Source organism: Acomys russatus, chromosome 27 (genome assembly GCF_903995435.1).
Source record: "Acomys russatus chromosome 27, mAcoRus1.1, whole genome shotgun sequence".
NCBI lineage: Eukaryota > Metazoa > Chordata > Mammalia > Rodentia > Muridae > Acomys > Acomys russatus.
The window spans coordinates 44,415,658-44,426,787 of NC_067163.1; the positions used below are offsets into that span (position 1 = coordinate 44,415,658).

The window sequence follows — 11,130 nt, forward strand, 5'->3', positions numbered from 1 at the left end:
TTGCAGGCACACCGAGGAAGGGAATACAGGGTACCCTGATGAGACCTGATAGGCCTGTGGCCAGAGAGTGGAAGAATAGTCTCCCCTGCCCTCCCCCTCCCCCAGTTTTATCCTCCCTCAGAGGTCTAGAGGAGGGGAATAGGGCAAAAGAGGGAGGGAGGGTGGGAACGGGAATATTAGAGCAAAGGGATAACAATGGGGATGTAACGTGAATAGATTATAATAAATAAAGTATTTTTTAAAAAGAATTTCTCATTTCGCTCACTGGTCAGGCTGTGTACCCAGTAAACCCTTCTCTCTGTGCACCCTGCAGCCTCTCGCTTGCCACTACCATGAAGTACGTCATCAAAATTCAGCCACCCCCCCCCCCCCCCCCCCCCCCCCCCCCCCCCCCCGCCCCATGTCCTCATCGCTTCAAGCCGTATTGCCGCAAGCAATATCGTACAGATGAAAGAAGATCATGACAGGATGTTTAAGATGAGGGGCGGAGGAGGGAATTTTACTTCTAGGTGTTGGAGAGGCTGGAGACACTGACCCCGCATCACGTGAACTTTCTCCTGGCTGGCTGTGATGAGCACAGAGGACCAGAGCTTTCGTGCATGGACCACCTGGCAGCCTTTTGTAGCTGGTGGCTATGGTGCCTTCCTGCCTCCTTGACCGACACTGCACACCAACTATCTCACCTAGAGAGGGCAATGGGGCTTCTTAAGAAATGTCTGGCGGCCTGGCCCAGAAGCGCTTCCTGTTGAATCTGCATACCTTCCGTGCTCAGGGTGACCTGGAGAGCATTTCCTTCTCTGAGCACAGCCCCTGACATCACGTCTTCCCCTCCTGCTTGCCAGAGAGCTTTTTTGGATGGGCTCCTTTCATTATTTTTTCCCTCCTCTCTTGATTTGCACTCTTGATAGGTGGTTAATTCAAAATAAAGCTGAATAGAGCTTTAAAAAAAAAATAACTTGTTCCTATTTGAGAATTAGCTACATCTGGTATAGGATGCATAGCAAAGCATTAATAAAGTATTATGGAAACAAAGGAGACAGGGTGGGTGGGGGGGGAGAAAGAGGGAAAGATAGAGATTGTACAATGTTGGAAGAACCTGGACACTTGTCCTCCCCTTTCTCAGCGCAGGGGAAGGTGATCGTATAAAATAAGACAGGAGAAGATCCCCCCTTATCATTGTGTATGTTAAAATGGGTTCAGTGCTCTTTACAAATGTCATAATCTAGTCAGCTTCAGTGAGAGTTAGAAAGTCAGAAATTCTCTCTTGACATCCTCATTCCAAACCAAACCTTCCGCACGTTCCAGACTACTTGGAAAACTAGCTCTCTTCTCAGAACAAGGCAGATTTTCAATGGAGAATCGTTCAGAAACTTTTAGATGGGGCGGGGGTAGTGGTGGTGAGAGATGATCTGCGCTGGCAGAAACGCTTTTAGATTTTTTTGACACTTAGAAGTCTTGATTTCCATGGAGAGAGGGAAATACGCTAAACCAGTATAGCATTCTTAAGCCCTCCCTTTCACTGGCACCTGGCCTCCGAAAATGATATTTTATAATATCTACTATTTGCTCATTTTAAACAACTTAAACCATAAGTCCCGGACACAAAATTAATGAAGACACAAAAGAAACCATTTAATGCTCTTTAAGCTTTCTGATACTAAGATGTTTATACTTGGATCCTATTAGGCCACAACACATCACCGTGAGACCATATAATGAACATTCTGTAAGCTGAGCACAACTCGAGGCAAAGGTTTTGCTGAACTGTACCCACATCCTCTAAAAAGGAGCCCTCTCTAGAACTGTGAAAGGCAAAACCAAACCAGATGTTTAACACAAAGTATTATAGAAAAGTGATTGGTTTTGGTTTGGGTTTTTGTTGTTGCTGTTGCTTAATCCAGGATTGGTGCTTTATAGAGTCAGGACTCAGTGACAAGAAGATCAGAAGTTCAAGGCCACCCACAGATACTATGAGAACTCTAGCCCGACGTGGGCTACGTGCAACCCTGTCTTAGGAAAGCAAACAAGCAAACAAAACAACAAAACATTTTTATTAATGTCCTTTGGATCTTTAAGGACTCTCTAAGACACACTCACAACCTTACTGAGCAGCAAGCTGGGTTTTAACTGGGTTGTACTGAATGTGATACACTCCCTGCCTTGAAGGTAAAGCACGGAGGGAAAGTGTTTCCATCGCGAACTTTTTCTTGTCTCCTTACGTCTTCTCTCACTCATATGTGCCGACAGACATAATCTTTGTCTTGTTGAATTTATTATTTCAATGTACAAATACTTTTTTTTTTTTGTTTGTTTTTTTGAGACAGGGTTTCTCTGTGTAGCCTTGGCTCTGCTGGACTTGCTTTTGTAGACCAGGCTCGCCTCGAACTCACAGCGATCTACCTGCCTCTGCCTCCCAAATGCTGAGATTAAAGGCATGCACCACCACACCTGGCTTTAATGTACAAATACTTTTGTTTGAGTTATAATGTAATGTTTATTTAATTCAATACCAGGAGTAAAGAACATATAGTATTTAATATGTTTTATTAGTGAGAGAGCAATTTTGCAGCTAATTTAATATACATCAATTTCCATTTGCAATGTAAAAGAAATGGTCTTGGCAGACCCCCAGTCTGCTCATATTTCAAAGAACATTAAGTGGAAATAGGACTAAATTACCCTATAGTTAAAATTCTCTTGTCCCATAAAATAGTTATGATTACCTTGTTTATTCTTGGTTCTGGTCAAATCTATTAAATAACCTGTTTATGTTTTCCTAATTGCTACATTCAAGAAGCCATGGAAAGTGAACAATTTCAACCCACTCAATATATAAATGTGGAAATACATTGACCAACTTACTTATAAACCAATTCTACATGAAGCCAACGTTTGGGTGTAAACTGCATTGCCTTAGGCAGCCACTCACAATGGTAACGAATATCTAAAATAAGTCATCCCGAAGAAGGAAAGTTCATTTGGTTCGTGCATTCAGCCTATGGTTGTTAGGAACCTGGTCCTTGGTGAACATCACGGCAGGAGTGTGTGGTGGACGCTGCTCAGTGCTGATAGCCAGGAAACACAGGAGAGGAAGGGTTCCAACGTCCCCTCCATGGGCTTGGAGCTAGACACCTAGTTTCCTCCCAGGTAGGCCTTGCTTTGCCCAGGTCCCCCCTTCCCCAGTGACATCACATGGTGGGTACCAATCTTTGAGCACCCAGGCCTTCGAAGGTCATTTCAGACTCATATTACGGTAAGCATCTTTATCTTTACTTTGTTTAACCTATGTTTTGGAATTCCACTGAATCTATGGGCCAATATCAGGTAGAACAACATGGACAGTACTGGGGCAACTTATATAATGTTCTGACTGGGTCCCCTGTTGGTCCTCTTAGGTTTCTCGGGTAGGAGACTTCACTGTGAGTTGTGGCAATTATTCTTTCTCATCTCTCTCATCTACCTGGTAGGGCAAGGGTTAATAATGTCAGGACACTGGGAAGCAGTAGTATGCATAGGAATGCCTGCAGGATAAGAAGTGGGGCTTTAAGGCCTGGCTTCTAACCACAGCACTGAATGCCTTCTCAGGCTGCCCAAGCACAGAGGTTTTGGAGGCTTTGCTTCCTTTTTGGGCAAAAAAATTTCCAGGGACCAAATCCCCAGAGACAGGAAGGAGTTCCTAGGGACAGTGATGCATGGAATAAAAGGATCAAAGGAATCAAGGTCGGTGGAAGAGCTCATACCTCTGCAAGCAACCACCACCATCACCATCATCACACACACACACACACACACACACACACACACACACACACACACACACACGGCTGGGTGGCTACTTTAGAATTGGTGGAGGAAAGTGTGTCACACTAAGTGTCCTATGATATCTGGGCATGACAACTCTCTGAGAAGTCCTTTATTGCTACTCTGCAGCACTTAACTACGGTATGCAGCCCAAGTGGAACTATTAGTTGGGTCATAAGAGAAAGCGACAGCAAGGCCTTTGGGCTCTTAAGGAAGATCAATCAGCTCGGCTCTCCTATTCTTCAACCCCACTACTACGGGTCCCCTTCCCTCCCCTAGAATCAGTCTGATCCAGCTCCTCACAGTGGGGTGCAACATCTCCCTAGAGCTGGCTCTCCCTGGATATACCCAGATTGCTTTTGAGCCACCAGTGTATTTTAGTAAGCTGATCAGTCAACGCAAAGTCATGGCATGGCAGTTGGCCTTATCGGGCATCATTACCCAGGCTCCTGCTGAAATCTCCAACTATCTGCTTCCCAACTTCCTGATTGCTCTTCTCTATTGGGCATGGATGCTGTTTACAATTTGGTGGAGTTGGTTTCCATAAGTATAAAGCCATTATTAAACTAAAAGGAAAGCTGGAGAGACGACTCAGTGGCTAAGAGCAGTTGCTGCTCTAGCAGAGGACCCACATTCATGTCCTAGTATCCACATGGTGGCTCACAGCCAACCGAAACACCAGCTCTAGGGAATCTACTTTATTCTGACCTCTGAGGTCTCCACACACATGTGATGTGCACATATATATGCAGGCAAAAGCAAAACAAAACAAAGACACTCATACACATAAAAAAACAAAACAACTAAATCGTTAAAAATTTTAAATAAAAAATTACAAAGATCCTGATAAATTAGATAGAGAATAACTAAATTTTTAAATTTTAAAAATAAAAGTAAAGATATTGAGCCAGGCAGGTATTGTGGTGCAGGCCTTTAATCCAGGCACTTGGCAGAGGCAGGTGAATTTCTGTGAGTTTGAGGCCAGGTTACTCTACCCAGTGAGGTCCAGGACAGCTAGGGCTACGTAGAGAAACCCTGTCTCAGAAAAAAAAAAAAAAAAAAAAAAAAAAAAAACAGAGCAAAAGTATTTAAATATATCACACACTCACATAAAGTGGGAAACAGAAGAACTGTAAAAATCATTCTTTAATCATATATTTTACAAGGGAAAAAAACTGAGAATTTACAAGGGTGTCCAATAATAGAACCTTGAGGAAAGAGTAGTGACCAACAGCCGGATTTCCTTTAGTGACAATATAACACCACTCCTGTCAGCAAATACACACCAAGTGCCTGGCACTATAATTTTACTCCTCGAATTACAGTCATTTAGAAAGAGCTGACATTCTGGCAATTTTCCATGTCTGGCTTGTAGAAAATGCAATTGAATTGATTTAAGAAATCATTTCAAGCCAAGTATTAACAGAAAATAGCCCGAGGAGGTGCTGGCAAGAGACTGATGGTTCTGTGGTTCACAGAAAGCATGTGCCATTCACCCATATTCAAATTATGAGCTACAGATCTGAAAAGAATAATGCCTTTTCATATATTTATTTTATTTTGTGTGTGTGCTTTGCCTTACATGTATGTGTGTGCACCATGTGCTTGCCTGGTGCCCCAAGATCAGAATACCAGGTCTGATTTTCTAGGACTGGACTGCCATGTGGGGGCTGGGAATTGAACTCAGGCTCTCTACAGGAGTATCCAGTGCTCTTAACCACTCAGCCAGCTCTCTAGCCCATATTATTTTATATTCTTCCATCACTCACTGTGGTGGTTTGAAAAGGTATGCCCCCCCCCCCCCATAGACTCAGACCGGTGAATGCTTGGCCCATAGGGAGTGACACCATTAGGAGGTGTGGCCTTGCTGGAGTAAGTGTGGCCTTGTCAGAAGAAGAGTGTCACTGTGGAGGTGGGCTTTGAGATTTTATACGCTCAAAAGCTTTGAGATTTCCTACACTTGTGTGGCGCACGGTCCCCTTCTGCTGCATTCAGAGGAAGATGTAGAACTCTCGGCTCCTCCAGCATGTGTCTGCCTGCATGCTGCCGTGCCTTCCATAGCGGTGATACGGACTGAACCTCTGAAACTCTAAACCAGCCCCAATGAAATGTTTTCTTTTATAAGAGTTACTGTGGCCACAGTGTCTTTTCACAGCAATAAAGCCCTAACTAACACACTTGCTCTATTCATTTAGCTCTTTGGTGAGGTAAATTGTTTAAGAGCATACCTTTGTCTTTATTTTCAGCTTGAGCTCCATGACTTTAAAACATATGAACTTAAAAAAGAAAAGAAAAGAAAACTGTATGAACTTGGCCAAGTTCCTTAATCCCTTTGAAATCAGTTCCCCCATCCAAAAACTTTTCCATGAACTTAACTTGCTCATATCAAATACAACAATGGGTAGAGCACTGGCCACACTTAGTGATGGCAGTCAGGGTGACTACAACCAGCGTCCGTACCACTATTATTAATTAACATTGCCGACCGATCTGATACGCGTACCTGTGAAACAGCTTTGGGAGATTAGGACAGTAACTTAGAACACTCGATCACTCCAGCACTCTGGTTTGTCAAAGGACTAGGATTTCTGACAGAGCATGCACTTCACACTGGGGTCTAGGGCATCCTCCTCTCCACTGTGAGTCTGTCACCCTGGGAGACCCCTGAGAGATGAAAAACGTTGGTGTTGGGTTGCCTTTTTCTGGCCTCTATCCAGGGTGTATCACCACACTAATATGACCATGCATCCTACTCCTTCCAGAGTCCTAAAACTAGATATTTCTCCTTGGCATGCTTCTCCTTTGATGCCCATTTCTTACTTTACTTCTCGCTATTTTGAGTAGCGCTGGTGACCTGTAGGTATAAATTCCTCAAACAAGCCCAGAGGCCACCTTATCCTCTTTCCAGAGAAAAGGGGGCTTGTGCTTGCTGTTCTAATGAACAGATTCTTCTCCTGTCCCTGTTCTAGGCACAACAGGGAGTTCCCAGCACTTTGCACTGCCCACATCGCATCCCAGGAGCGCTTTGTCTCTCGGAAGCATTTTTCTTCCTGAAGCTGTATCAGCATCAGTACCGCATCTTGCTCCACCAGGGACTTGGTGACTCTGCTTTCCCCTCCAGGGCCTCACTGCAAACTCCTCAGGGCTGTCTGTTTTCATTAAGTTTTGCTTCAGTGGCATGAAGCTAAGTTTGAGAAACAGGGGGTACATTGTTTAACCTAGTTGCAAAAACCATTCTAGGCACAAATGGCACATGTTCTGCAGAAATCTTTTTTTAAACAGGAATTATTGTTTAATCATGAATAGACAGGTTGTTTCTGAGTTCTTACTATATAATCCATGGCATAACAATCCTCTTACGACTATTTTACATATACATTTATATTATTACACATTTATACAATAACCTACCTACAGCAAGAAAAACCACAAAACAGTCCAGAATTATATACGTGTTACATTCATAGTGTTTTGGCCATTTGTATTTGGCAGCCTTGAAGAAAACATCTTTCATATCTTGGTGCATCTGAAATTCTGATTGTAGATCGGTATCTATCATATCTCGTCATTATGCCTGTCAGATATATTGGGCTGAAGATGATGCTCCAACGTTATACAAAGTTTTGGGTGACTGTTCAGGCAGCAGACTGCCTCTGCCATCTTCTCATTTGGGAAGCTGCTAATCTGCACTCCGTGTATACTCAGGTAATTAATTTTATTCCTTCTCAAGTCTCTGATAGAATTGAAGACCAGATAGTGTAATTTTACAATTAATCTTAGTTGCTTAGGGGTTAAGATGTTTTTAGGTTTAGCTAGAAATCTTTTTTTAAAAAAGACTTATTTATTTATTATGTATACAGTGCAAAATGGATCACATTATAGATGGTTGTGAGCCACCCTGCGGTTGCTGGGAATTGAACTCAGGACCTCTGTGAGAGCAGTCAGTGCTCTTAACTGCTGAGCCCTCTCTCCAGCCCCTGGTTCTGCAGAAATCTTGAGGGAAACTTTTAAAAGAGTTTTAAGAAGAGAGGGGTGGGGGCTGAGAGACTCCCTGACAGATTTTTTTTAATTAAGTGAGTGCAACAGCGTGTTTCTTTTTAACTGATGAGGTTATGAGGTAGTTTCAAAGGTATGTGGTCTGTAGCTACTTATTGCTTCAATAAAACCATGTTGAGAGTCAACTGTAAGTTAGTGTAATCACCATGAGAGGCGTTTTGTCCGGAATACTCACTTATATAGGACAAGTGCTGCTTCGCTGCTGGGAGAAACCAGCGGCTGCTTCCCCATAGACTCAGAGATTCAAGAGGGACTGGAGCCTGAGGGAAGGAGAAAAGGGTCAGGCATAGAATGGACAAGCAGGTTCTGAGTCAGGGCCTATGTGTGAGGCCCCAAGTGGGCACCAGAAGGACAGTTAATGGATGCTCCCGGTTTTTCCTCACAAGCCTAAGGTTTATGGTGTCTGAAATTATCTATGCATGAGATAATTCTGAGACTTCGTCTGGTTCCAAGGACTTTATGATTGCTGTTGTTTTTAAAAAGCACAAAGTAGACCACTTTTCGAATGTACTGTGGGTTCTTTGAACATAATTGTTTAAGGTCTACATGAAATATTCTTTTACTTTGAAATCATCTGTCACTAATTTGTGAGCTTTTAGTTGTAGCAAACTGTATTGGGTCTTAGAGATAATAAAATATGTATAAATAAAAATACGGGAAAACACATTTATCACTATTTAAATATAGAATATAAAAGCAGAACTGGATATATTTTCTAGAAGTCTGGAAGTATATTTGAATGATTTTGCTTGAAATATTGGCTTTTTGTCCTTTAAAATATTTACTTTGGGAAGCTTCTACTGTCTCCAAAACAATTGGTTAGTCTCCAGGGCAACATAAAGTAAGGTTCAATAAAAAGTCTGAATAGCAATTCATTAGAAAAGGGAAAAAAAGGCCGGGTGGTGGTGGCACACGCCTTTTATCCCAGCACTTGGGAGGCAGAGGCAGGTGGATCACTGTGAGTTCAAGCCACCCTGGGCTATAAAGCAAGTCCAGGACAGTCAAGGCTACACAGAGAAACCTTGTCTCAAAAAAAACCAAAAAAAAATTGGGGGGGGGGGAGGGGCGCTGGGGAGATGGCTCAGAAGTTAAGAGCACTGTCTGCTCTTCCAGAGGTCCTGAGTTCAATTCCCAACAACCACATGATGGCTCACAACCATCTGGAATGAGATCTGGTGCCCTCTTCTGGCCTGCAGGGGAACAGGAAGGTAAAAACACTATATACATAATAAACAAACAAATCTGAAAGAAAGAAAGAAAGAAAGAAAGAAAAGAAAGAAAGAAAGAAAGAAAGAAAGAAAGAAAGAAAGAAAGAAAAGAAAGAAAGAAAGAAAGAAAGAGAGAGAGAAAGAAAGAAAAAGAAAAGGAAACAAAGAGGGGAAAGGCCAGGTGTGGTGGCGCACACCTTTGATCCCAGCACTTGGGAGGCAGAGGCAGGTGGACCAGGCCAGCCTGGTCTACACAGCGAACCCAGGACAGCCAAGGCGAAACAAAGAAACCCTGTCTCGGAACACCAAAAAAGAAAAAAGAAAAGGGGAAAAAAAGCCTCTAGACAAGCCAACAAATATTGGGTTCAAGCTTGGGTCTAATTTTTCTTTGAGACAGGATCTCACTACATAACCCCAGCTGGCCTCAAACCTGCCTCAATTTCCCCTGTGGTAGGACCGCAGGCATGTACCACCATTCCAGGTTTGCATCCCAAATTAAAAATCCCAAGGGCAGATTCTTCAGTTGCTAGCCTTGGTTTCTAACTCAATTGCTTCTCAAAACGAACAACTCTGTGTAATGGACAGTGAGGTAATAGCAAGTCTTTCAATGCGTAACAATGTTTAATATTTTCCCCTGGCATAGTAGAAAGCCCAGCTAGCAATCATTAAATGGTTGACAACCTAATAAGGAGCTAGAAAGCCTGAGTCCAAGCGTATGTCCTCAAGGAACACTTACCCAAGTGACTCAGATGGGGTCCAGAGACTATGAGACCATTACCAAAATCTGCTACATACCATCTGAAGACAGCGTGCGGGACGCAGTGCCAAGAACGCTGTATGCTTGTGCATTGCTGGATGTAAAAGTATACTATAAAACGCATGTGAACACAAAGGCGACTGAACAGGCAACACCGTAAGGGAAATGAAAGAGAAAAGAGAGGGTCCGATGGCAGGAAATACCTAATTAGCACCGTGCTTCTGAACTAGATCTGCACAAGGGAACAAGGTAGATGGCACTTTGGATGCAATGAGGACACGTTCCCATTTTCCTCCCATGTCTACAGATTTAAACCAAACTAACAAAGGCCGGGCACGATGGTGGTGCCCTTCTCCAATCCCAGCACTCGGGAGGCAGAGGCAGGTGGATCTCTGTGAGTTCAAGGCCAGCCTGGTCTACATAGTGAGTTCCAGGATGGCTATGTTGAGAGACCCAGTCAAACTAACAAGAAATGAAAGAGGGGGGAAAAAGAGAAGGAGGAGGAGGGGGAAGGGAAGAAAAGGAGGAGGAAGGGGAGAAGAGGAAGAGGAGGAAGAAAGATGGAGAAGGAGAGAAAGAAAAGAAACTTGGAGAAAAGCTGGATTATTTTAGTTTACAATTCTGGATTATAGTCCACTGTCGCAGGGAAGCCAAGGCTGGAAGCTCCAACAGCTTGTCACATCACATCCACAGTCACAAACAAATAGCAATGAGCACATGCTCGTTCGCTTGAGCTCTGTTTGATTTCTCTGCTCTTACACAGTTTGGGACCCTCTGCTTAGGGGATGGTACCGCCCACAATGGGCTAGATCTTACCCTATCGATTAACTTAATTTATATACTTCTCCACAGATAGGCCCACAGGCTAACCCATTGTAGACAAGTCCTTATTGAGGCTCTCTTTCCAGGCAACGTTGTGTGTAAGGATGACAAAGCTAAGCATCCCAGCAGATAAATGCTGGTCTACAGGATATCAAGGTAGGCATCGATAGATTCCCCAGAACTACTGTTGAGAGCCTCCCACTCACCCTCGTTCTTATTGGAACACTCCTACTTTTACTCCTACCACCCTCCCAACTTCCATAGTGCTTCTCTGGCTGTCCTTTTTACTTTTCTTCCCAGCTGTCTACCTGCCCCTGGGAGGCTGGTGATCCTTAAGATTCTGGCCCTAGCCCTATTCTTTCCTCTATAATTCATCATGAGAGGCATTCTAGCATAAGGATGAAAAGTGAAGACACTAGAGCTGCACGGGTCCTGTTGCTTCCTGACTGTGTGGCCTCGGGAAGGCTATCCAACATCTCTGATGTT

The 11,130-nt window shown here is 43.5% G+C and overlaps 1 pseudogene; it reads left to right on the forward strand.

Annotated features, from left to right (window-relative positions):
* Positions 1–332: 332 nt before the first annotated feature.
* On the forward strand, positions 333–814 carry LOC127210109 (proteasome subunit beta type-2-like; annotated as a pseudogene).
* Positions 815–11,130: the final 10,316 nt, after the last annotated feature.